Source organism: Falco rusticolus, chromosome 10 (genome assembly GCF_015220075.1).
Source record: "Falco rusticolus isolate bFalRus1 chromosome 10, bFalRus1.pri, whole genome shotgun sequence".
Classification (NCBI taxonomy): Eukaryota; Metazoa; Chordata; class Aves; order Falconiformes; family Falconidae; genus Falco; species Falco rusticolus.
In genome coordinates, this window is record NC_051196.1 from 23,825,837 (window position 1) to 23,853,428 (window position 27,592).

Genomic DNA, 27,592 nt, shown 5'->3' on the forward strand with positions numbered 1-27,592 from the left:
TTTTTTCATCGGGATTTATATCTAAAAGCACCTCTCCTAAGCTCTAGATGCTTGCTAACCCTGCCCGGCAGCCTGCCAGTTCCAACCAGCCAAAAATATATCACCTTACTTGGCTTGTGGACATTTTTGTATCTTTAAAAGTTAATCCAGCTCTAAGATGGATTAATAATGGAACATCCCTTTAACCAAAGGCACGTAAGGTCATGGCAGAGCTACATGAGTATTCCAGAGTGGTAACCACAGAAATAATTTTTTTTTGTCCTATATAGGACCTGATATGATGTATTTTAGCAGTATTTTTCTTGCTGGACTAAAGGAGGAGCAAAGGAGTGTGAACAGGGCTAGCCTGAAGGAAGAACAGGCACTCTGAGGGTCAGTGGTGTTGTGGGATGTTGGCTGAGCAAGTACCTAAAGGGAAGACGAGAGACGAGAAAAACATTCTCAGCCTTTTGGTGGGGGAGAGTCGGAGGGCGAGATGAACTCATCGCACAGGTTACAGAGAGGCAGGCTGGCACAAGGACGCCTTTTGCAATGCTGGACTGACAGCAAGCACTCTCAAGCTACACTGGTGTGGTTTGTGTCATCACCAGGGTACTTTGACGAGCTGGGTCCCCCTGTCGCCCTGCTGCCTGTCATTTGCTGGGCAGCGCTATATAATGCACTGCTGAGTTCACTGGCTGCACACCCTTGGAGCAGCAAGGTGCTTCTCCCTGTTACCCCTTAAATAAAGAAGACACACAGAGGTCTTCCGATACTCTCCTCCTACCACTTTCAGTCCAGAACCTTTAAAAAATTAAAGAAAAAGTAAATGGAAAGCCTGGGTTTTGCTTCCACGTGGGGCTGGTTCTATCACTGGGTGCTTGGCTGAAGCCAGTTGAATTCCCCAGGGCTTGGAAGCGATGTGAGAGCAGCATTGGGCCTTTTGACCCCTGAAAATTGGTGGCAGAAAGGTGGTGTTTTGGTACTGGAGCAGTGTCCTGGTGAAGCATGTGTTGGGGTTGGATCCAGCAGTACAGGCGTTAAACCACAGCGAGCCCAGGCTGCTGCTCCTGAAGGCAAAAAGAAATTTAGGCAGCTTGAAGTCTGTGGTTTGGGGGCTGTTATTTTTCTCTTGAAAGATCATTCTCTTCCCTTTCGTCTCTTGAAGCCCAGAAATCAATGCTTTTAAAAGATCCCCGATGGATAGGTTTCTGAAGTGTTCTCTTTATTGTCTGTTTTAGTGCTTTTTCCCCCCATTTCTCCTGCTCTCCGACAAGAGCTGCTGGGGTGGGGGTGGGGGGGGGGGGGTCGGGGGGGCGTGACACACTGCATCTCATCAGTAAGGGACATGGGGCAAAGCATCATGGCTCCAGTCTGAGCATGTTCACTGGGTGGGAGATATATTACATATGTGTGTGTGTGTGTGTGTGTGTGTAATGGTCCGAGGTTAAGGGCTGCATCCAGCCCCGAGGCAGCGGGTGCTTTAGGGATCCAGGTGGATGGGGGATTTCACCTGAACAGGCAGATGTAAATCAGAACTTGGTTAGCCTTACTCTTCAGAGAACAAGACTGACTGAGCCTTGCTTTCTTCACGCAAAGCCATTTCATTCATTCCTTCTGAGTCTTCCTGGCAGAGCCTTCAGCTGTTTGGTGCTTTAATAAGGCTATAAAGAGGAAATAATATAACAGAAACAGGCTGTAAATTTCTTATAGAGGGGGATTTGACCTTTTCTTTGCAATGCTTCCAGGAGCCAAGAGAGCGGCAGCTAGCTGAGGGGTCCAGCTGGGCACCCCGACTCCATCAACCCTCAGACCCTGCACTTCCACAGGTCAGACACTTCAAATCATCAGAGTACAAGCTTGGATTTGAGCATAAAATACCTTATAGCTTGGACTGTTCTGAGGGAATCGGGCTTGAAATGCATGTAGGAGACATATTCATCTATTTAAATGTACATACACATAGTTATTGCTGCTGAAGCATGTTTATTGAACATCTCGGCATGTTTATCAATGATGGATGAATCATTGATATTTTTAATACCAGTTCCCCAAAATACTAAACCAAATGTGTTAGGCAGCAAGATCACGAACGTAGCCACGCAGAGATCTCCGAACCAGGCCAAATGCTTATTTCTTTACCTATAAAAACCCATGTTATAAGATACATTAGCTGTAAATTTTTAACAGATGGGGCTATAACAAGCTGTTAGAGAGCATCTCCTCTGCTGTGGGGATGCACTGCTGAAATAATGCCACGTGGCTGTCTGAGCCCTAACAAAACTGAGACGAGCTGGAGGAGGAGGCTGTCATCTGTCTAGGTGTTGATGTCCTGCTCGTCAGAGAGAGATCTAGTCAAGCAGTTGACCCCTTGTTAAACTCACTCAGCTTTTTTGCATATTTACGGAGGCATGAGTGCCTTGACGAGAGTTTCCTCTTGTTAAACAGGCGCCTTTGCTGTCCTGAACATTTCACAAGTGATTTGGAGATGGTCTAGAGAGCGCGGCAGCGCAGGAGAGATGTTCAGTCAGGCCACATGCATCTGTGAGGCATTACAGGGTCTGTTCTGTGCAGGGTTTTCTCTCTCCACCTTTTCTGATGATGGAGACCTGTGGAAAGCAGGTGAGACTGTATACGAGCCGTGACTGTGGCTGTTTGAGTTTTGCTTTGCATGCACATGCAGACCTGGCAGCGTGTGTGCAGTTGCGGGAATGTATATAAGCAGCAAAATGTACACAAACATATACAGCTACAATTTTATATTTGTATAATGAGCAAACCTATTTAAAGAGAAGGAGAATTGAGGAGTAGCTCATTTTCCCAGAGAAGGAGGTTGATCTACAACTTTTCAACACGACAAAGTAATTAATAAACATTAGAACTGCTTTTATACAGAGGTGGCATATTTCATTAACCCTGTGTAACCCCTCGAAACATTTCTACTACTCCTTGTGATTTAGGAATGCATTCCCATCTACGTTGCATTTGAGAAGATGATAAATGTTTTTTCTTGGTTTTAGAACATACATTGGCTTTAATCTTGTGTCATTGTCCCCCATCCCAAACAAACTGGAGGTCTTCTGAAGCCTTGTAAACCATTGCTCTGTAATCCCATAATGAAAAGCAGGATTATCTCCAGTGTAACACATGCAGGACACATCTTTGCATGATGCTCATGCTGGGCTTCTTACCTGGATGGCGGTCTCAGCTGCCCCATAGGACGGATACCGAGTCTTTCCTGGGTCCCTGCAGCATCCTCACCTCATGTGAGCTCCCTGTCCTCTGCCGTGGTGGACTCCAGGGTTTCAGTCTACCATTTTATCAGGCAGTTTGCCCTCAGACTGAGTAAGGATCAGGAGAAAATTAAAATGCTCACTAAAATCAATTAACAAAATCAAAAAAGAAAAATTTTTGTTAAAAAAAAATTAACGAAGAGTTTTTTTCACCAAATGCATGAGACTACCATCCACAAGTCATTGCATCCATGTGTATCATGCGTATCACCCATGCATCATTCTTTAAAGGTGAGGATTTAATATTTAAAGCTCAGCCCCAACTGCTGGGTTTGGGCTCGGTTGCAGCAGTGGGTTGAACTTCCTCGCCGGCGCAGAAGCGGCAGGCCTGGAAACGGGCCCCCTGGGCGACTTGTGAATTATTCAGGTGTCTCAAAATCACACGAGGGAATTTTTTTTTTTTTTTAAATAACACCTAATCAGCCCTTGGCACACAATGCCAGAAGAGTTTAATGAGATTCTAAAAAGAGCCATCTCTAAACAGCTGTGGGTTGAGCTTATGTGTGTAAAATACATAATTTTGTGTATGGGTGTGTTAATGTGTATATACAAACACACAAACGGACTAAAATAGTTGGGGAAAGTATTCTCATGAATGCTTTAAGGAAAAGGGGATTCAAATGAATTCGGTATGGCCTAGCTGATATGCTTTTTTTAAAGTGATCTTCTGAATCTTCAAGATGTCCTTGTTTATTTTCTTTGATTGTGCTTTGATTTAAAATTCTAGGCCCATTAAATGCCATAAAAAGAAACATTTACATAATTTACAAGCTCTTTATATCAACATTTTAATAAAAGAACACACCTTTAAATCAAATCACAGAGGCATATGACATCTTTGAAGGAGAAACTTAGATTCCCAAACACAATAAACATTCTTCTATTACTATGTTAATTTGGAAAACAGGTCATGGGAAATTAAATTGCTTAAAATAGGTCACCAATTATAACTCTGCATTCTATTAAAGCAAATGCATCTCTGAAATCTTTATTAGTTTATTTTAATTAAAGGCAGAAAAATATTCAGTGTTAAATTATTGCCATTTGTATGTTTTACAATGATACGGACACACATTTATTATGCAGTGTAAAATGCTGCACAACTTTTTCATTATGATGCCTGTATTGTTCTTAGATACTTTACCCGTAAAGTAAGTCTATAGTAATGTTGTGTTTTAAACATAAAAGGATGGGAGCCCAAACAAAGCAACGGTGCAAATTTAGTTTGACAATTTGTAAAAAGAAACGGAAAGGTGAATGTTGTCTGTGTTTGAAAATAGTTATTGACCTCCTCAAAATTGTTGTAGCGTAGGAAAGGCCCCAATTCCATTTGTGTCAGCTGTTTGCACGTAGTATTGCAGTTTGTATTATGTTTCAAAATTCAGTACCTTGGGGTATGTTCCCCATTGATGTTCTCTCATAAATTCATTAATACTAATGGTAATTATAGTACAAACCTATGGTAAGGGCTGGAATCTACCCCACACATCTATGTTTGCAAACACCGTTCCCAAATTACATTTGCAGCTTTCGACAGAGATTGAAAGGAATGTGACCGGAGTGTCTGAGCCTCGGGGCCACCGTGAGCCCCCTGGGTTAGCCCATGTGTGCACGCTCGTCCCTGCACACATCCAGCTTGCGCCTTACAGCAGGCTTGGATATCATCTGCTCCTGGAGGCTGAAAGAGGGTCCTGAAGTGGCTTCAGCTTCAATAAACACCAGACCCACGTAAAGGAGTGTCACGACGCAAGGCTGTGCGGAGCGGTGGTGGGGTATCACCCCTGCGCCCGCCTGGGCTCTGCCCCACCTCTTGCCCCATGGAAAATAAGGGATGTTACCTGTTAGTGCATGCAAGAAATGGAAATGTTGAACGTGTGCAAACAGATAGGATGACAGTAATGGTTTTTATGGAATACCGGGAGCACCTGTGTGGGGTTTGTAGGACCGTGTTAAGGAACATTTGTGAGCATACCCTTGCTGGAATTCATTTCGTGTTCTCATGTCAAACGTAGTTGCCCGGCCTGGCTGGAGGAGGCCACTGCAGCTTCACAGAGCTCTTCAGAAATGGTTGGCCCTGATGCCACGGAGGAATTTGATGCTGTAATCCTTCCAAATCAGGATGGCAAGGGTCTGGGACATTCTTAAGAATTAGCAAAGAAATATAAATACCCTTTTACCTTTAAGCTGTAAGTTCAAATTCTACTTCCTTTCATGTTCCTTGGTCTCTGGACCCCAAGAGTCCTCCCCCCACATGTGGGGCTGATTGTAAGCCCTTCCGCGAGCTCCAGCTAGCTGCTGGGGGGCAGCAGCTGGATGGGCTCCTCTTCAAGGTGAGGTCAGACCTGCACCTTCATCCTTCACTCAAATTCTTGTCTTCTGCATGAGGAGAAGCAAACAGTTTTGTTGCTCAGTCCTCTTCTGTGAAGACCTGCCAGGGCAAAGCAGAACAGGACAGCAGTTTTGGTTTCTTGCCAGTGGAGCCACCTATAGATTACTTGTGTACATTTTTTTTTTCTTTTAGCTGCCTAAAGCACGTCCTTAAAAGAGCCTGAAGAGATCTTTAAGACTAAGCAATAAAAGACCTATTACTTACTTAGGAGACCAAGAACAGCTCTCAAGGGTAAACCCACATTAATTATGTATTTGAGTATTTGTATGTTATGCATTTAGACAGCATACGTGTTATTTACTGAATAGCTGGTAATGGCTGTGAAGCGGTTGTGATGATCTAGGGTAAATACAAAAGTCTGAGGGTTTGAGGTGATGCGGGCGGACACAGAAGCTGGTGATGGAGCACCAGGCATCTTGCCTCCCTCGCCTGGCTGAATTGTGCCTGCTGCTGGTGTGTTGTCAGCCTCAGGATGAAGTAAACATGAATGGTGGTAACAGAAAGCCACGTACTCTCGCTGTTCAGGTCCTCAGATTGTTCCGTCGCCAGTTCAAACCCAGTAAGCTGTACTTACTTTGATGGTTGCAAAAGAAAGGAATGCTTGTTTGTGTGTGAGTCCCTAGAACATGGGAGCTCTTGAAAATCCAGACTTTCTTCCCTGTAACCACAAATGTAAATTGCCTTTCAAAAAAACCCCCAACAAACAAAAACATATATGGTGCTCCTGACTGAATACAGTGCTTCCCCTCTGCAGCAACTTCAGGGTTTCACTAGGGATTGCTATCAGGTACTGCTATCTCCTTCAACAGAGGAAGGCAAAGCAGCCAGCCTGCACCAGCCTGCACGTCAGATTGGTGGCAGGATCAGAAATCGAACCTAAACCCCAGCCTGGTGCCATCGGTTGTGTTGGTGCTGGCACAAAGCTGGATCCAGCAGCGACTCTTGTAGAGAAGCCATCCCTCTGCAAACCTGCCCCTCGGGACCCGCTGGTGGGGAGAGGGGGGGTGTTGGCCAGTCCTGCTTCCCATCGTTGTGCACTAAAAGGTGTTTCCAGCAGCGATGCTTGCTTCCTGCATGACTCTGTTTTTTCTACTATTTATTCAAATGCAGCGTTGTAAATATGAACTAGATGGTTTTATGAGGATAACTTTTATTAGTGACTGTGTAGCTATTATATCAGGTGGCAGTAAAATAGAACAAGCAAATCTAAAAAAATTAAGATACATCAAGCACTTTTGTTGATTCTCTTCTGGAATCAAATTTGCCGAAGGTATTAAAAGTGCATTATTACTTCTCTCGAATAGCGTATATGTATTTCTTCCCCACCTTTCTTACAGCTGAAAGCAGTTCCTTGTTTTCACTAAAGATGTAACTTAACAAGTTACAGTCATTATTGATCACATTTATCATCTGTATTCCTCTCTGTGAACCTAATATTCTTCCCGCTAGAGCCAGTGAGCATGTACACTTTTGCTGGCAGTTTTGACTCTGATACCTGAGGAATTTGCACAGACATGAGGGGTCTCACATCACACCGGGTGCTTGTATGAGTTAAGAGTAATGTGTTGCATGATTGGGTCCAAAGATGAGATGTGTTCTCTAAAGCCCTGAATCAAGAAAATATTTCCTTCAGAGAGGCACTGAAACATATGTCAACATGTCACTGCAATCAGTGGGATTTAAATGTGCTTAAAATTAAGAATCAACTCGAGTATGGATGGGTTTCAGTCTGTTCTGAAATACTTCCTTGAACTGCTGTTTGGATCTGCTAAGTTTTACGTTGAACTCATAAAAAGTAATTTTGCTCTATTTATCACAAAACACAGTCAGCTGAACGTGTTCACCCTGTCTGCAGCTTCAGTCCTGTATTTCTGTAGGAAAATTGACTGGGGGTTTTGTTTGTTTTAACTTGCAGAGTATCGGGTTTGGTTTTGTTTTTAAATCTTAGTCTAGGCGCTTCAAAATGAAAAAGTTCAAATTATACAACTGTGCAAACAGCATTACTATAATCTGCATAAAGATGGGTGGTGGTATTAGCAATTCATTAATATGCAATGAAAAGCTTGTTTGCACTTTGTCTAAAAGTAATAGTAACTTCAGTTTTTCTCTCGTTCGCATAAACGATACAGCACAGGACTAAACCACTTAAATAATAGTCCTTAATAGGATAATCATGTAAGGATTTTATGTATAGGCTACTGAATTGTCCACTTAGGCACATTTAAGTTAACATACAGTATACAGCTAGGAGGATCATGTTAAGGAATGTGCTAATTTGCTGCATCCAGTTTCCCAGGCAGCCTTTACAGGGGTCGTTTTTCATGAACTACTGTAGTCACTTAAATCATAATATTTCATAATAAACATCAAAGGCTACTGTACGGTGGGGATCATAAAAAGGCAACAAAGCTGCCCCGTGCTTGTATTTGCCTTCAGCTTGGACCACTGCCTGGCTGGGGGAGCATCATCCCTGATTTTCAATCATGAGAATTTTAAACATATTTACAGCTTCACACCAGCAAAGCTCAACATATAATGGTGCCTGCTAAACCTGCATTAATGACCAAAATCATCTCCCCTAGAGGTGCACTTGCCCTCTAGAAAATAAATCCTCACCTCTAACAGATAAATGGCTACGTCTTTGCTCACAACAACCCTGCTGCTGGGAGTTGTGGCACGGTTCTGGGAGAAGCAGCCTCCAAAAGCTGCTCCCCCTGTGCTTCTCCAAAGAGATTTTTGGGGTTTTAACTTGTGCTGGTAATCCTTGCGTGCTTTTTTGGGTTTGGCCCCACTGGGCTGCCAGTGCTGCCAGAATTGATCCCCTTCACCAAAACATTTAATTGTTAAGCGTTCAAGAAAAACATGCTCAATTTAACTTCTAAAGCTGTCCTTAAACCCAGCTGGCTTCGCTGGGGCTGCTCGTTGTGCAAGAGCAGAACCCGTCCCTGCTCCGTGCTGGATGGGGAGAAGATGCTCAGGGTTGAAACAGGCTTTATGCAGGCAGCAGCTGGAGGGGGATGGATCGAGGACCTTCCCTTTTTCCTTTATTTTTTAGCAGAAATACCATCATTTTTCAAGGCATACACCAACTGCTCCCCAATGGGATTAGGCAGCTTAACCTGTGAATTGCCTGCTGGAAAGATCTTTCTGTTTTCGTCTGGTGCTGGCCCCTGTGGTGGGTGCACCGCGGGATCACGGCCCCTCTGCACTTGCTCTGTTAGCGTGAAAACAAGGATCCTTTCAGATGAGACATCAGTACCAAAAGGAATCACACCAAACTTTCCCAGTGCCTTTTCCCACGTGCATTTAAATGGTGACACTTGGAGGAACTAAGCAGACGGTGTTGCCTGTTGCAGATGCGCAGACAGCTGGGAAAAGCATGTTCCAAAAGGTGTAGGTGTAGAAGCTCCATCTCCCCTCCTCCCTTCTCCATCCCTTGGCCCAGCAATATTGCAGCTTTGGAGCTTGATCCTGAGCAGTGCTGGCCACCCACTAATGCCAGAGGCTGCAGAGCTGCTGATGGGTATGGTTATGTCCTTTAAAGCAAGGTTTTCCTGTCAGAGAGGATTTTAACTGATACAAATCCATTGATTTTTGTGTGTTTGGCCGCTGAGTTGCAGGCAAGCGCCTAATCAAGCCTAAATGTCTCTAACTTTTATAACACCAGCAACCTCTCCGCAGATGAACTCTGATGTGAAATATTCATTTTGGTGGCACATCTTAATTGCATTGCAATTATTTCTGAAGTTACTCTGAGTGCTTTTCCTTGGCTGCCTCTACATTTTCCGTAGACTCTTACAGCATTCTTTAAATCAAATGGTGCTCAGATACCATGGTGATGGTTGACATTATTATGGGTGACCTCTTTCTTTTGGCCTCAGACAGCAATGGCTGACAATAGAGAAGAGCATCTGCTGCTTCTGTGTCAGGATATGTGGGTGTTTTACAGTCTGCATGTGAGATGGTGGGTGCAGATTAAACTGTGGATTTTAAATCATAAAGCAGGAAGAATAAAAAAGTCAAATGTGCAAATGCCATTATCCGAGGCTCAGCTGATTTCTTGACACTGCCATCAGCATCCCTGACATCACGAATTCCAGTTACAGGGAAAACAGATTACACCATTTTTGTAGGGGTGGAATATGTATCTGCCGAGAAAGTGATGTGATTTTCTGCCTTCGCTTTGTGTGTGTGCAAGTCCGTTCTGGGTGGGGAAGGGTTAGGTATTCAAATCTTTTGCCTCTGTAACAATAAATGTCTTGATTTAGCTTTGTAGAAAAAAATAGGGTAGGAAATTCAGCCTGCAAACATGATCTCATAGGGGTGTCTGTCAATTCATTTTTCAAAATAATGTATGTATGTGTACACACATGCAAACACGGAGAGATGTTTCCCTTTGGACTACAACATTTTCATTACTTTATGCACAACAGCCCTGGTCAAGCCTAGGAGAATAAATTGTAAAATGCTACAGTGCGGATGGATCTATAAACTGAAAAATCCATATTAAAAGCAAAGGGGGGGGTGGGGGGGTGGGAAATATCTGTGTCAAATTTCTGACGATTTTATTTGACCATGAGTAGAGTTTGGAATTTGCAGCCTGAACCTTAGAGACTCGGAGCTGGAGAGCAACTGCTAAGCTGGCTACCCAGCAGCTACACTCCTGCTTTGAATGTTTAAACATCCTCAAAACAGAATGAATTTTTCATCTATCACTTCAGCAAACAATCTGGCTCCTGTGTGCTGAGGGGATGAATAGCCACGCGTGTGGGATCTTAATGGAAAAAGACAAGAAAGCATGAAGTGATGCTTTTTAAAGAGGATGAGAGGAGCCCACCTCAGTTGCATTTCAGGAGTTAGGTATCAAGAATTGTGTTTTGCAAAAGCATGACTTAATAAATTTTCCCTTTGCTTTCTTCGGTGATGTTGTCTCCTGTGCACACAAAGGGCTTTTTGCGTGGCATAGTTTTAGGTTGCAGGATTTTTCTTTGGGTTTCGGAAGCTCACACCTGATTTAAAGAGGCTGTGACAATGTCTGCTGAGCTTCTGCATCCCTGGCTCATCTTTCATGCCGTGCGGGAGGCTTTGATAGAGCACGTCAGCACTTACCTTCCTGTCTGCAAGGCTGTGATGGAGGTGTCCAAAAGATGGACCATCTCCCAACCGCCTTCTGTTGCAGAAACACAGGCAAGAGAGAATATTTATAGAAATGAAAACAGCTCTTTACAGTCCCCACCCCATTTCTTGATTCTTTTTAATCTTCATTCTCCATACTGGTGACTAAGTATCAGCTCGGCTTACTATTTGCAGCACTCCAATTGCTTGTAAAAATAGCAGATTTCCTATTTTAATTCTTTTATTTTTCTATTTCTGTTCTATTTCTATGCTGTCAAGGTTTTAAAATTTCTTTCCGCTTCCTAGCATACTAAATATTTAAAGAAAAATTGCTAAATCAGTGTGACTTCACATCTGATCCATTTGTTGTCCTGGTTCAAAAACCTTACGCACACACCCAGGTCCTTATTCCCTTATTTCAGGAGACTTGTTACGAGATCAGTTGTAAAGACTAAAAGTGATGAAGCTCCCTGTTGCTGATAATGCATTTAGAGGTAGGACAAATGTGCCGTTCAAATGATGATGACAATAATGATAACAACAACAGTAATAATAACAATAATAATGAGAAGAAGAAGACAATGTTGATGACATTAGCCAGGGAAAAACATGTGGTCTAAAATCAACAGAAAATTGTACATTAAAGTTTAGGAAAAAAAGTTTAAATAATTTATGAAAAATGTTTCAGCTTTGCTTTCTCCCCCCTCCCCTTTGTTCTTCAGGTATAAAGAGGTTCAGAGGAAAATGAGACTTAGGGATGAAAAGTTTACAAACGCTAATATTGTGAAAATTTTTCATTCAAAACTGACTTTTGGAAAAGACTATTTCCTTTAGAAAAGGCCATACAGGAGACATTTTAACACATTTAATTTATGAGGCATCTCCTATGGAAGCAGATGCAGGGCTGATTCAGCTCTGGTCAGCAAAGGTGACATTGAAATGCTGATTCTCCCACTGATGCTGTTGAGGACAACAGGAGTTTTCAGGGGTTTATTCTGTACAACAGTTCAAAATACAACTTTTTAAGTATTTCTTACTGAGTACAAGGCTGTGGAAGCAGAGACAGCCACCTGTGAGCCTTACGGGTATTTCACACAGAGCTCTATCTCATGGGTGTCCATGCAGGAACATCAGTCCCACCACCACACCATGCCCAGCCACCTGTGCCTGGTACAGCACAAAGTCTGGGGTAAAGAGAGAGAAACTGATGGGAGGCCCAGGGGTGATGGTTATTTTGGTTGATTATATCGCGTTGGTCTAACTCCAGCAGTGCCTGCAGTCCCATGGTCTTGGCTGCTTTCGCGTGCTGGCAGTGCACGTAGGCGCCCACGGCCTTGGCCCCCCGCACCGCCGGGGAACCCTGGCTGTGTGTCCTTGTAGAGATGCTTTTGCAAGCAGGAGACAAGAGCTCGCCTGCAGGGCCTGGGTTCCCAGAGGGTTGCACTTGGAAGTTGTGATGGCAGCATTGCCTGCACCCCCCATGTTCAAAACCTTGAGTGAAGCTGCAGCTGATGTCACTGGCTCAAAAAAAATCTTAGCCTCCGACATGAAAAAATCCTAATGTGTTGCATTTCTTTTGTTTGATTTGAGCCATAGGGGCAGTTTTCAGAATAGTTTGTAATGTCTAAAGAGCAGCTTAGCCATTTTTAATAAAGCTGGAAAGCTGAGATTCTCCCACACCACCTTACCAGGAGCTGAATCTGAAGAGCATTGCGTGATGATAATTTGCAAGAAAATCTTGCTCGTCATCAGCAACAAATTGTCTCTAACTGTACTTCTGGTGTCGCATATACACACACGCAGGAGGGTGGTCACTCAGTCATATTCTAGTTGATTGCAAACTTGACCACAGAGAGGGAAAATGCAGGTGTTTGCAGGTGGAGTTCATGTTGCTCTGTTCTCCTCCTTGTCCATAGTGCAGGTCCACCCAGTGGAGACACCTTGTGCTAAACTGTCCACTGTGAATAAAGCTATCAAGGGAGAGGTTTACTCCTTCAGCAAGATTGGACTTTCTGGGAAACAGGGGTAAGAGAGGAACTAGCAAGCCTTCAGCTCTATCTGCTTCCCCAAAGACTCTCAGGTATTTAACAGTATCTCAGTACCGGACAACCTTAAACAACCATGAAGCTTCCAAAGGTACCAAGAGAAGGACAGTTCAGAAGCAACTTCTGTCTGCCTGCTGCTATTTCCCTGTGAGTTTTGCTTTGGCATGACAAGCTCATGTAGCTTGAAGATGATGGAGCTGTAGTGTCTGGCTTCGGCAGTTTGGAGAAGGTACTTGGATGCAGTGCATGGGGGTTAAACCCCAGCTGACGGAGGCAATGGTTTGGTCCAGTGAGGCCCCAGGACTGGCAAAGCGCCATGAAGAATTTGTCCATTACAGAAATACTGTAGGACCATGGTTTCATGCCAATCTGCAGGGTGAGAACAAGTGAGAGAGAGATGGAGCTGGAAGAAACGCATTGGTAAAGAGGGGAGGTACACCCCAGAGCATGCTGTGACTGGTGTGTTGGTGGATATCAGAGCAGTGATAGTAATTCATTTAATTAACAGCAGCTTCTCTGGCTATTTGGGGCAGTAAAAGTTAATGGTACACATGGCTGTGCAGGCTGGGGCTTCTGGAGCAGCTTTTCTTGGGAAAGCTCGCTTTTATGCGTGTGTTTCTGCCCTCACCATTTAATCTAAATGCTTGGGAAACAATTGGTATATTAAAAGCTCCTGCTGCAAAAATACTCCTGGAAAAAAAAAAACAAACAAAAAAACCCAACCAACAAAACAACAAGTGTGAGGCGTTAGTATCCCCTTGTAATTTCGTTTTTATGGTTTCACAAATACACGCTGCCAGTCTTTAATTGCAGACAACGCACTGCAGAGCAAGGAGGGATCTCCTTGGTATGTAATAGCTGGCCAGAATTAGGCAATAGCTCTGCCCCACCCGCAGCACCCTTGGTGATTTCCTACAGTACTCAGTACAGTCGACGGTATGTGTGGTGCATTAGTTAAGTTAATTACAACAGCACAGAGATTCATTGCAAATTGTTCCTAGTTAAAACTGAAAATTCACTGGAACAAGGAGTGCTAATTATATTCCACTTGTTACTGCTGTGTCTAGTTAATATTCCAACAGCTGCTTTGGCAAGATAATGATGGCTCCAGCAGAAATTACTGAACAAATAGATTTTTAAATCAGTAACAACATATTTACCAGGATTTTTTTTCCCCCTCTTCATACACAAAGTTAAGCCCTGCCAGAGTTGAACATTCATATTCACTGAAAAGTAGAGATAAAAAAAATCAACATTGCCATTATTGTGTTAATTTGGCACAATTCAAAAAAAAAACCCCAAAACCTAAGCAAGAAAATATTATTGATAAATAAATGTTTCTATCCTCTTATAGGGATATAGTGCTCTTCTGAGGTTCACAAAGCCGGGCGTATCTTTCTGGTTGACCACGCTCCGTTAATTGCCCAGCGTTGCAACAGACAGTGTGGAGAGTGGGCAAGTGCTGGAGCCACACGCTGGCCCGGCGTGGCGTGGCATGGCATGGCGCTGGCTGCCGCTCGCCCAGGCTGCTTCCCAGGTCGTCACCACTGAAATCTGCAAACGGATTTTTACATCGCAATAGTGGCAGTGTGGCACGCTCTTACTGCCCTTACTAATGGAGCTGAGGCATTCAGCAGGGACTCAGGGGAGACAGTTTCCACCGCCTGCTTCTAGCGCAGGGTGGCTTGAGGAACCTAGAGCAAAAGTTTTCTTTTATCATCGACTTTTACAAAGCACACAGACTCGCTGCACGAATGCTCGTGCAGATCTTGCTCTTCCTCCACAGCCTGAGTAACAAAGTTAAATGCTTGTGAGACGGTGTGAGGCAGAGAAATCCTTCCACTGAAGCTGCAAAACCGTGCCATGGAAAGGGCAGGAGCTGCTGGAGAGGAGCAGTAGAGGCTGCTCGGGCTGTGCTTTGTACCCACAGCCGCACGGCATGGGGAGACTTAGGCAAAAGTTTCAGCTTGCATGCAACGCACCAGCACTTGTGACCTGAAACAAATATTTTCTACATCTGAGAGAGCAAGTGGAGTTCCAGGGCTTTTGAGTGTCGACATCTCTGCCTGTGCAGGAGCTCGGAGCCTCCCGCAACTGGACTTGGAGCCTGTCCATGTGCTGCAGCTCGGCCTGACGCTGCATCCAAGTGGTGATGCACAGCTGCGTTTCAGCAGGACATGTGTGCATCATCAGCCAACTTCTGTGCCTGGTTATACCCCAGATAATTCATCTCTAAAGTTCCCAGATTTTTCTCAGTAGAAAAGCATCTGCCTTACAGAAGTGGGTAAGGCACCACCACCTCCATCCTGCCCTCTGAGCAGCTGAGGCTCAGCAAGGCAGAGAGAACCACCTAACCTCACACCAAGGCAGTCACCTAACTGAGGGGAGAGCTCGGGTTTTGTCACTCCCCCCATCTTGTGCACTTATCTCTGGGTACACACAGTAGCCTGTGTGTATGAAAAGATGCAGGATATTTTTAATGAGTTGTGAACAAGAAGTTCAGCTGGTGCTGAATGTTTAAAATCAGAAGCAAAACAAACATGCTAGAGTGTCTGGGGTTCTTTTTAATGGATAGCACAGCTTCTGGTTTATTATTACTGCTATTACAGTTTGCAGCTGCAAAATGATCTGAAATTTCAATAGCAGCATGCCTCTTCATGCTGCTACAGGAACGTATATGCTCAGTCGTATAAATCGACATGCACCTCTCATCCAACCAGGCTGGAGCTGTGGATCACACCATTGTATAATTCATCTCCCAAAAAGGGGAAGAGATATGCTTTAACACCTCAGCTAACAAGGGGGAATGTTTAGCGGTGCTTCCACTGAGCGAGCCTCTACTTTTCGAGGGAGAGCATGCAGCAAGGCTGTCTTGCTGGAATTACTTACATTTTCAATTAGTTTTCTTCGGCGAGAGGTTTTCTTCCCACTTAGTCCTAACACCAGGATGTGTTAAATAAATTCACTCGGGGTTGTTCCCTGTCTGGCAAAATAATTTGTGAATCAAGGTGGGGGGGGGAAAATATCTAGTTAGCAGCAATTGAATATACAAAGTGGGGTGACCAGTAACACTCTGCTACTGAGCCAACGTTGATATATGTCCTATGGTGTCTTATGGGAGGTTTCTAATTGCAATATGAGTTTTGTGTAGTAACCCACTGGGAGAAAGGGAGAACGCAATTGCTTATCAGTTTATCATTACAACCTTTTATTAAGGTTTTTTTTAATTAAAATGGAGCGACAAATGTACACTCTTATCCCTATAAGCAATCTTATCTAGTGTGACTGCTGCTATATTAGTGAACTAAATCCTCTTGATTACATTGGATGTGATCTTATGAAGTATGACAGCTTTACATATTAATAATAGGAACTGTCTGAATAGGCTGTCGCATGACCCTCTTCTCTGTGACCCTCCACCAGCACAGTTTTAATCTATTTATCGCAGTTGCTTTCCAAGATATGCTGTTGTACTCTCGGGAATGTGCAGTTGTCCCCATTTCACAGATGGGGCGTGGAAGCACAGAGTCCAGGAAAGACCCAGGACCAAATCTCCACCTCCAGCGCTTTGGCCACAGTCTGTCCCAGGAGCTCCAGCTTGATCCCTCCCTTCTTTAGAGGTGCAGAGCAGGACGGACCTATTTTGTGCTCCGGATCTCAAACTGAATCTCTTGCTGTTCCCAGCACCAAATTTCTACTTGTCTGAGATGAGTGACCACTTTTCTTTGGCCACTTCTGCAGGAGCAAGGGAGCTGTTCTGGGTGGCTTGGTGTGCAAAGGTGCACCCAAAATGGTGTGCAGGTGACTTTGTGGGTCCACGTAGCTACACGCATGCAACTGAGATGACAAAATGAGAAAGGGGGTCTAAATGATAGGATTGAAGGCGTACACTCTATATCCAAATTTACCATCACTAACACGGGTTTTGTATTACATAGCTACAGGCTCTTTATTGAACTATTTTTAACTGGCTTTGCTCTTACTGAGAAGAAAACAAAACTCTATGGCATGAGAAGCATGGAGAAGGCTCTTGTTTGCTAGCTTGTTTGCTTGCCTGCTTTCCCTCACACCGAATTAGGATCCCCTTTAGGCCAAGGGAAACCAGAGTTGCTCCATAGCCACTTAGCTGCTATAAATCCAGAGATGCAGGGGTGTAAGAGCTGTTCGCTTCCACCTTAGCCTTACAGCAAAAAACCCCACATACTGTCCTGCCATTTCCAGTCGGTGGCCCAGATTCTGCTCCCTGCAGCGTCAGTGCAGCGTGCTGAAGTTAGTGGAGTTGTTCCAGATTTGCAGCGGTGTGGAATGGAGCTGTGTGCTCCCGCGAAGCCGGCTCTGCCGCTCATGGGAAGCTCTTAACATCTGTGCCTTTTATGACAAGCCAGCAGAATCCCTCCAGAGCCAGTGGGTTTTTACAGCAGACAAAAAATCAAAGCGCTCTCTGTGGGTTAAAATTCAGAAAATCCGGAGATACAAATGAATGAAAATGAGGCATGGGATGTACGATGCGGTTTAACTGTCATCGTGCCCTCAAATCGTAACTGCGGCTAGAAGCGATCTCTGAAATCCTCTAGACCAACATCAAGCCAAAGAGAGTCCCAGGCACTTACAGCTTCTGTGATTGTGTCTAAATTGGAGTCTGAATGTCTCTTCCCACTCACAACTCCACATGGCAGCCCAGTTCCATTCATGTTCTATTTCTGTTTCGTAGGAAGTTTGGGGAGGTTGTGTTCCCTTTCACCCTTGCAGGTAGCGGTACCTTGCTTTATAACATCCATTCACTTCTCTTTGTTGTGTTTTAGAAGGGCAGTTCGTTACTATTCCTACATTAATTGCACTTTGTTATTTCAAACTTCACCTCCTTACAGGAGGGACCTGCTTTAATAAAGATATTTCATTAACTACAAGGAACTAAAAAGAAATAGCCTTGGTTCCTCTGACATTCCCAAGCCATTACAACAGCATCCCACGCGTGTTTGTATGACTTTTATGAGTCCTTTCAACTGGGCTGGTTCAGAGGACCTGTGGAGCACTGGGAGGACCACCACTGGTCCTCGTAGGCTAAAACAGATGAGCAGTGAGGTTTTCTTTCTGTACAAGGAAAAAAGATGCGTGAGGAAATGTGCCAGACAGTCCAGAGGAGAAAAAAATCAATCCGTTCTCCAGGGAAACAGGAAACTGTGATGCCCAGTGGCTCATCCATGTCTTGGCGGGGGGTTTGGATGGTGCAGCTTGACCACGGTGTTCGTCACCTACTCACACCAAAGATGTATCTTACAAGTTGCTGAATATTTGGACACCTGGGAAGTATAGATGCTTGGATAGTGGTCTAATATGTGGTTTTAGAAAGAATCCAATTGTGGAAAAGTGGGTGTTTAATAAATCTAGTAATAAATCTTCTGTACTCAGATTTGAAGATATATCTCTACCTGGGGATAAAAAGCACCAAAATATAAAGGTCATTATAAATAATCAAGTTCAAATAAATGCTTTTAATACTCAGCATAAAGTTGATTCAGAATTGAGGCTGAATCCTTCCATGATGCCTTTTCCACTTTAACAAATAACCGCTGAACGATTAATCTCAAGGGCCTCTGATGCCCCAGCCAAAGAGTTGACGTGAGTAATGGTTATGGCCCCGCGTAATACACAAGGATCATAAACAGTTAATCTTCACCAAAAGGGAGAGTGAAATATTGTTTGATATCATTTTTAATAAAGAGAATAAATTAGGCTTTAAATATCATAGCACATCTTTAAATGTTGGTTACAGCTCCTGCACGCAGAGCGAATTAGCAACTGAATAAGTGTGTCAGGGGTTATCGGCTGAATTATTACCTCCTGGTCCACTTTGCATTATACTGGCCGTTGTGTCCATGGTAGCTAGCAAGCTGGCCACCTGCTTACGATGGCTGTACAGATAACCAGCTTTGTCTGGTGAATTAAAATGGTGGCTTTAATCTTGTAGTTAATTCCTAATTCCACTAGTAACATCAGTCACGTGAGGGAAGAGTGCGTTGGTCTCTGTTTACTTACTGATATTTTAGGTTCTGATGATGTCCAACCTCCCTGCAATGGTAAATTTAACTCTTCAGGTCTGGCCTGGAAATGCAATAGCCAGGGTTGTTTATTAGTCATCGTAAATCCAACGTCAGCAAACAAAAAAGGAAGGGGTTAAAATGAAATTCAGTGCACGCATCCCTTCCCTCTGGCTGTGCATCAGATTGAATTCTAAGAAAGATTGATGGTGGGCTTTAAAATTAATTGCAAGTACAATTGTTATTATTAATACACACGCATATAGATCTAATAACAGTACGCAATTCTTAGGAATAACCATGCTATGAGAAGGTAAATTAGATGTAAATGCATAGTTTGGTTCTATTTATCAAATAATGCCCACCGTTGTTATAATGCTGCCTTCAAGAGCAAGAAATAGTTATTAGAGCAGTTGATGCAATGAGGTTGATTATGTTGGGGTTTTAGGCAATCCATGAGGAACAGCTCTTAGTAGTCCCCACAGCAGCAGCGGCGGGAAGTGATGTTGTTGCTCCTTGCACGGGATCGTGATTTGTCGTACTCTGATGTACCCTACTGCTTTAGGATCTCTGCAGACCCAGCCAGCAAACACTGCCAGCACTGTTAGAGGCTTGCAGTGCCTTGCTTTCCCGCTTGATACAACAGAGAGTACTTCATGATCTCACCTTGAAGATTAGTGGCCAAGCAGCTGTATCCTAACTAATAAATAACTCTAATGTTAAAACTAGCAAGGTATTTTTCCCCTTCTTTTCTAAACAGAGGGACAAACGCTGCTTGCAGGTATGCTGGTATAAATCCAGGATGTCCCCGTGGAAGCTGTTGGTAGCGTGATTCATTGCTGTGACCAAGTATAAAACCCAGTGTGGCGCAAAGCTGCTTCTCTGAGCTGTCTGAGCTACTTCTTCTGGATGCAGGGGCATTGCCCTCATGCCCCAGCAGCATCGCAGCTCGAGCATCTTGCAGGGTGAACACAACCGTGCTGCTGCTGGCACTCCAGCTCATGCTCCTGCACGGCATCTCTCTGTGCTGTTCAGGTGCAGTCACTTGGCATTAGGACAGGGATCCTCACGCCATGTCCATGACTTGCTCCAAACCCAGCATCCTCCCCACCTTGTCCCCTGGGAAAAAGCCCATGAGTGAGGAGTGCCTCCACCATCATCCAAGTTGTACTGGCACTGAAGCCAAATCGGTTCCTATAGTTCTAATTCCTGCTGTTCACATACCTTATTAATTATACCACCTAAAGCATATTTCCAGAAATATACATATTTCTCTTTTAAAAAGAAACCCACATTTTTCTCTGCCTAGTAAAAAAAGGGGCAGAACTTGAGAAGATCAGGAAAAAATAGAACTGAAACAGTTTTCTTTGTCAAGAATTATTTGATTTTTTTTTATTTTTGAGGGGGAGGGGGAAGTCGTAAACTTTGCATTTCAATGGATTTTTTTATTATTATAAATCCATCTGTGCACACACACACACACACACAAAAGTCTTTTCTGTACAAGGCACAATTTAAGGCATCTTTCAGAAATAAAAGGCAGAACAAATGTTATTGTTATTCCCAATATACAGATGTTTATTCTTATCTGCCCCCCCCCCCCCCCTTTATTTCTACTACTGTCTTTTCAGTGACATCATAAGTAGGACTTGTCTCTTTATCATCTTGCAAAGACTTTTGTCTTCTGGGACAGGAGCCTATTATGTCGTCACACACTGGAACAGTAATAATCTCCCCCCTCGCTTGGAAGTCTTAATAGAAGACAATGAAAGAAACCATATTGTTTTCTGCTGGCACTAAATAGACGAGGCAAGGGAATCTGAAGGGAGGGGGGGAATTGCATGAGACGCAGTCACACTGGCATTTTGCTTTCTAAATTAATGTTTGGGGTAAAGAGGGAGAGGGTTTCCACACTTAACAGACAAGGCAGGACATCTTAATTACTAGGTCAGACACCAGCCTGAATGGCACGTCAGGTGAGAGGACCTGATCCTGGAAGGAGCTTGGCAGATTTGGGGGAACAATCTCTGCTCCTTACCCCTGCGGTACCCAGTGGCTGGAGTTTGCCCTCAGCACAAGGTGACAGTTTGTAGATGGAGTTAGTGCTGCCCCAGCTATCCAGATGCTGGAGCACTTGAACTGCTCCAGTGCTGGCCTGTCCTCTCCAGCTGTGCCATTCATCCTTGCAGCTGGATGAGTGGGCTTTCAGAGACGTGCAAGCTTTTCTTATTGCTTTCCAAGTCCTTCCCTGAAGCCAGAGAGCTGGCACAACCTTGCCCTTGCTTTTCTCTCAATAGCCAGTGTCAGAGGGAACATCTGAAACAGAAGAAGTCTGCCTGCACCTTTCTCATGGTCACAGACACATACCTTCATCAGGATTGAACTTTATTGCTGCTGCAGGACCTAAACCTTCTCTCCAGTTTCTGGGATGCTCTCCTCTTTGACTTCCCTTGAAGCAAAAAGGGAGGGCTCAAACCCCCATGGTAGGAACCAGCCCTGGAAGAGGTACCAGCTCCAAAGAGCAATGTCCATCTGAAGGCTGATTACCCTACAAAGGAGTCACACGTGTGAGTTATGATGACGAGTGTCTGAGCCATCTTCTAGTTTGCTTTACCTTCTCTTTTCTCCCTCTGATTAGAAACCGATAATTTCTTGAGAAAGGAGGATGATGCTGCAGACTAGAACTACTGAAACAAAAGCAATGCCCTTTTTTTTCCCTTTTTTTTTTTTTCCCCTCACCTATATATTGGGAGACAAGCAGATAATCCCCTTACTTACTGTAACATTGTGCAGCAAAGAAGGCAATATAATAATAGCATATGGGAATTCAATGTTCTTCACACTGTGGCTGCCTCTCTGGGAGTTACTCTGTCTAATGTGTTATCCCTTTTTATCTCTGATTTTCAGATATATTGAAGAGCTTGAAAGGAAAGATAATGTATACAAAATAAATGTACATTAAACTAATACTGTGGCATGAGAGTGAGCCTTGAATCCCATTTATTAAATAAAAGCCATAGGAAGAAAGTTTGCATCTATGGGGCCAAATGTTCTAGGATAGGCTTTGCTCCAGCTGGAGAGACCCTGCTGGGAGCAGAGCACCAGCTGGGAAGGAGAGAGATCTGTTCTCTATTTCTGTTCCTGCCATCGACCTGCGCTATGACCTTACCTCGCTGCTTTGTTTTCTCTCTCTGGCTAAAAATACCAGCTCACCTAAAAAGCAGCTTTTGCTTCTTGCTCTTTCGGAGCGTGGCTGGGCCATTGGCCCTCAGCTCTCTACTCCCGTATAAATCCCTGAGCAATAATGAAATTCCTTGGTTTCACCAAGTCTGAGGCTTTTGCATGGGACAAACTAGACAGTGCTCGTGCTCTCCTCAGGCATGGACTGCAGGGGTTAGAAAACAGCAGCACAGAGGGCTGTCACTCCCTTCTCTGCCAGTCCTGGTTCAAAAAGGAAACCTGTACATGAACTGCAGCTCCCAAAGCATATATTTTTTTAATCTAATGAATCACTTCTATCTATAGGTTGCATTGAAAATATACTCCTAGGCAGCCCCATCAACACTGAGACTCATCCCTTATGTGAGAAGTGATCTCAGAGGAATTCTTAGGGTGCGATCTAAAGTAACGTAGCACTCTGATACCTGAGCAGAGTAACATTTTCCATTGAGGCTAATATTTTCCAGCAGGTTTTCTGGGTACACTCCTGCATTAAATAACATTTTCATACATAGCTCTTAGAGAAAGCAAGGTCTTTCATCTCAGAGAGGCGATCTCTTCTAAATTGGCCTTAGCTCTGCTAAGACTGTGAATGATAACAGATGCAAACCTTATGACTCGGAGCATGTTGTGAGGGTTGGATAGAGTCACAGTGCACATTTCTGGCTGGGAGAAGGTGGTCACAGATGCTTTTCCAGAGGCAAAGCTGCATGGAATGAGGTCTCTCTTTCTTTATTCACAAATCGCATTCTTCCTCTCTCTCCCCTCCTCCCAACAAGCGACATTTTTCATCCTCTTTGTGCCTCTAGCCTGAACGCTGAACACTTCTCAAGGGGTTGGCTTCCACTTGCAGTTCTGGGCAGCTTTCTCACTCCTGTGATGCCATTGCTTCAGCCTGGTTCCTACCCCAGTGCTCAGAAATTCTGCTTCTACTGGGAACGTTATGGGAGAGGTACTACTCCTTTGAGTCCAGAAAAGGTAGAAATCCTGTGACATTTCAGTAAAGCCCACCCTGAGAAGAGATGCTAAAGCAAGACTGTCCAGCTCTGCCATCTCAGAAGCTGAAAAGCTGTCAAACAAGTGGCAAGTCCCACACAGGGAGAAAAAGGCATTCTGAGATCAAATATTCTGGTCACAAAGTCCAGTGATATGAAAGCATGGATGCATTTAGTAATCTGTGCGCAGGGCGTTCATCAGACCTCTCCAGAAGCTCACATGTCACGGGCTCATCTCTTCAGTAGGTAAAGCCCGCTTATTACTTCGTATGTGCACACACATTGCAAGCAGTGACAGCAGAAGTGACCTGAATCACTCTTAAAACAAGTCCTTTATAGTTGGTGGCACAAATACAAAAGTCATCCATTGACTTTTGGGCGTGTTTTCTCATAAAAGAGGTCTGCATAAGCTATCTGCACATTGGCTCGTCTTATTAAGTCCCTGCAATATCCATACTGGTTTGCAGTGTCAAGCACTTGTGATCTAGGTCAGACCTGCAGAAAAGTCCAGCTCCAGATCTGATGCATTCATAATAATCTGACTTTGTCAGAGGAGTTCCTGGCATCAAACACAACCCCAGTGAAGTGCCCGCTGTGTAACCGGCACCCAGCCTGCTGAGTGCTGCTGAAAAGCTGGATCTGCTGATATGCACCACATTTATTTGAACACCTGGTGGTCTATGACTTCATTTTTATAAAGACTCTCTGGCACTCCATCCGTGTCCTCATTTGTTTTGTCTTTTCAGTTTACTAACCATGCATCTGTGTCTCCATCCTCTTTCCATCTGTAAAACCTGCCCCTCAGAGAAAGGTTCTGATAGACAAGAAGGTCCTGGGTCAAAACGCCCTGAAATGATATGTGTTGGCCAGACAGAAAGTTGAAAGTCCTTTTGGATTCAGAATAGATAGGAGGTGTTGTACTGGACCTTTGCAGAAAGTATCTTATTTAGCCTGGCTGAGGTTTGAGATATATTTGCCTTTTTTGAAGTGGTTCAGTCGCTCATTTCTGTCAACTACCAACTGTGTCCTTAATTCCACCGAAGTAGAAAAGATGTTGCTAAGATCAGCTTTTGGTCTGTATCATTAAAGCTTTTTTAAAAGCAATTAAATTGCATACTATTGTGAGAAAAGGTGTAGAGCAGAAATCACCCTGTAGTGTTGTCGTGGCAGAATGATTAATGAGTACCGTTTTCTTTTCTCTGCCTCTTTAAAGTGGTGCTGACTTTTGAAAGGGTGGGTTTTAGGCTGAGAAAAAATATTGTTGAAGGTCTCAGTGCTGGCAGTGGCATTAGCATCTCGTTAAATTGCCAACAACATTTCAGCCAGGCTCTTCTTTTGATTTGCTGCTGGTCAGTGGAGGGATGAATGCCAGGGGCAAGGTGTAGGCCATGCTGCCTGTGGGGCGGTGGGAGTCTGGGGAGATGGGGGGCAGTGCACCTGCAGATCCCCCCTCCCTGCGGCCCAGTGCTAGCTGTCACCTCGCACCCCTGCGGTCACGTATTACCCCCATCACACCGACGTCACCAGAAAGTTGCAGTGAGGGTAAGGCTAGAACCGCTGCTTGGTAGATCTTGTGCCTCTTTTCTCCTCAGATAGGCAACTTCTTATTTAAACGCAGCTAACATGAGCAAGCGACGTGTGCTAGAGTCTTGGTGAAGACAAACTGAATCAGAGATCAGGGAGACCATGGTCTCCCAACCTCACCTAATATTTGCTGCCTTGGATTCTCCAGTTTTACCTCAGAAACCACAAACTCAATTTTCGTGCACGCTCCGTAGGCCAGCCTCATGTTCAGATCAGTGGCTAAACCCAGACCTGAGCTCAAACTAATCATCTCTGTTCTTGTAGATTTGATCCAGTGGAGACTGTGACATTTAACTTTTCCTTATGGTAACTAAGGAGACTCCCACAAGCTGATGTCCTACCAACTGCCTTTTGTGCTCACGCAGCAACAGCCTTGGCGCCGCGATAAGAACATTCCACCCTCGTCTCCAACTCCAGAGCCAGCTTGGGTGGCTTTCAGGGCAACGCGTCGTTTCCAGATGCGTCTGTTCTACTCTGAACAGCTAGTAGGGACTGACATTTGATTTTTAATTGAGTGTTGATGGCAATGAAAGCAGAAAAATTGCTGTCCGGATCTAGCTCCGGAGTAGAGTTGCAACCTTCTTATACCTCGGGTTGATCTGCTTGGAAACGGTGGTGTTTTTCTACTCCTGCTTCTTGCCAGGAAGACAATTTGTGGATAAATTATGCGCTGGGATCAGGACATAACCCTTGGCTACTGTTTCAGACATTTATCCTCTCCCAGATCAAGTGACGCTACTTGAAGACATTAACTTTCCCCAGCTGTCTATTACCAGCCCTGCAGGTAGGAGTGATGCTACGTGTGCTCCCGAATCCACTTCGGGCAAAACCAGCCAGGTTAGTGGGAGCTGCCAGTGACTGTGGGTAGGAGATGGATGACCACGTGGAACTGATTAGGGAGCACTCACACGCTCCCCTCTGTTGGCAGGAAGGAAAGAAAAGCTGGAGGCTGGTAACATCTTCCATCAGTCCTGCAGTTTGCAAAGACATATCTCTTCTAACTTGTGCTCTCAGGTACTTTGGAAACCTCCTCCTGTGAGGACGAGGTGGTGTGTGGAGCCCAACGGTGATGGCAGGAGCCAGCATCCGTAAATAGGTGATGGGGCTTTCCAGGAAAGCTCCCTGCAGTGAGCACTTCTCAGAATCGTTTTACCTACTCTCTCTTTTGGTTTTGTTCTTGAAATAAGAGAGGATATCTCAAGGACAGTCTCTGCAATGAGAATGAGGAGGAATTTTTTTGTACAGGGAGTACGGAAGGAACTGTCAGGAGAATGATGTCGGGGTTTAAAGTGGGGTTAATGACAGGTGTTTTACTGTGGTTGGTGGCAGCCAGGAAAAGCTATTCATGGGAGAGCAAGGACACACAAAATATCTAACTGTTAGGGAAAGATCAAAGGAAAACAAAAAGCTTGGGGAGGAAAATCTTTGTCTGGAGATGATATATGGGCCCGTGGATGAAGGCTGGCCTCCAGCGGTAAATGTGCAGGGGGCTGATGGGGATTATCAAAACCTGCAGGAAGATATCAGAAAAGATGGAGAAAAGCATTGCCAGTTAATGGTAGAGATTTATGGGTCTGTTATGAATCACATTGACCTTATGAACCATGTTTCTCTCTCCCCAGCACCTCCTTTGCCCTTCCCCTCAATGTCCTTTCATTATTAAAAATGCATGTTTCTGTTCTTAATTTCATACATGGGAACACAGTGACAATCAGTCCCATTAGTCTTGGGACTGCCAAAGACATTGGTTTGAACAATGAGCAGAGGATGCCAGAGTCCCTTCTTTGTCCAGATTACAGCCACCACTGCAGTACTAGAAACATGGTCCTTGAGCAGCAGCTTTCCTAGGGCTCTTGCTTAGTTCCTGACCCTAAAGATGGTAAAGACCCAGCCTGAAATACAGCCTGGTGTGGGAGAGCAGGCTTTTATGTGACTGTGGAGGGATGCCAGCCTGGGAGCTGTTATCCCATCCCCTGCCCATCCCTCCAGATGTTGGGTGGTTGATGGTCCTGAAGAACAAAGGCCAGAGGAGGCATTTCTTGCCAGAAAAAGGGAGAAGAGAAAATACGAGAACAAGCTCATAATGGTAAGAAGTAGGAGGGAGGCAGCAGTAAGGAAAAGCCTAGGGTCTCCCAGAGACACAGGGAAGTACAGCAGAAAACTCTCCTCCAGCTGCTTTCCTCCAGGCAGGTAAAATATGGGGAATCTCCTATTACAACACATGTTTTTGAATTGCCTGTTAAGTAAATTGCAGTTTTCCATCCCCATTACTCTACTGGTAGCTATCACTCATAACACAAATATACAAAATAAATTAATTAAAAAAAAACCAAAACACAACAAACTTGTAATGATTTTTTCAGGCTTAAGTTTTCAATTACATCAGCTATCTCATACTCATTAGAAAGACATGAGCCCATATTCATTAAATGTAAAACTAACTTTCCAACAGCAAAAAGGCTTGGGTGAAGAGGGTAATGATTTAATTTTCTTCATTTCAGAGAATTACATCTCTTATCCTGGGGCAATACGTCTGTAAATGCAGACAAAGTGCTGTTTCAGACTTGGTTTAAATTCCTAATTTGGTGGAGCTACTTGGTAGGAAAGCCTGAGTAAGGTCCAGGCACCCATTTTGTCTTCTGCACTCCACCAAAGCAAATTAAATGTTAAAATTATTGAGGATTCCAGACAATATTTTCAAACCCAACCACCTTCAGAAGAGTATTTGTATACATTCTTCTATATTCGCCACTACAAATATCAGCCCATAATTGTAAAGACTCTTCTCTGCCAGAAAATTCATATAGATTTCTAATGCAATGTTCAAAACTTGTGGCATTTAGCTGCTGTCAAAGACGACATTCAAGAGCTTTCAAAAATCATGTTATGCCCATATGCACCTTCAGGTGCCCAGATATTTAAAATTGCAGCAAAA

At 44.1% G+C, this 27,592-nt stretch overlaps 1 long non-coding RNA gene across 4 annotated transcripts in view; it reads left to right on the forward strand.

Annotated features, from left to right (window-relative positions):
- The window catches only part of LOC119155062, a 189,354-nt gene that overhangs the window by 66,757 nt on the left and 95,005 nt on the right, over positions 1–27,592 (forward strand). The window lies entirely within an intron of this gene.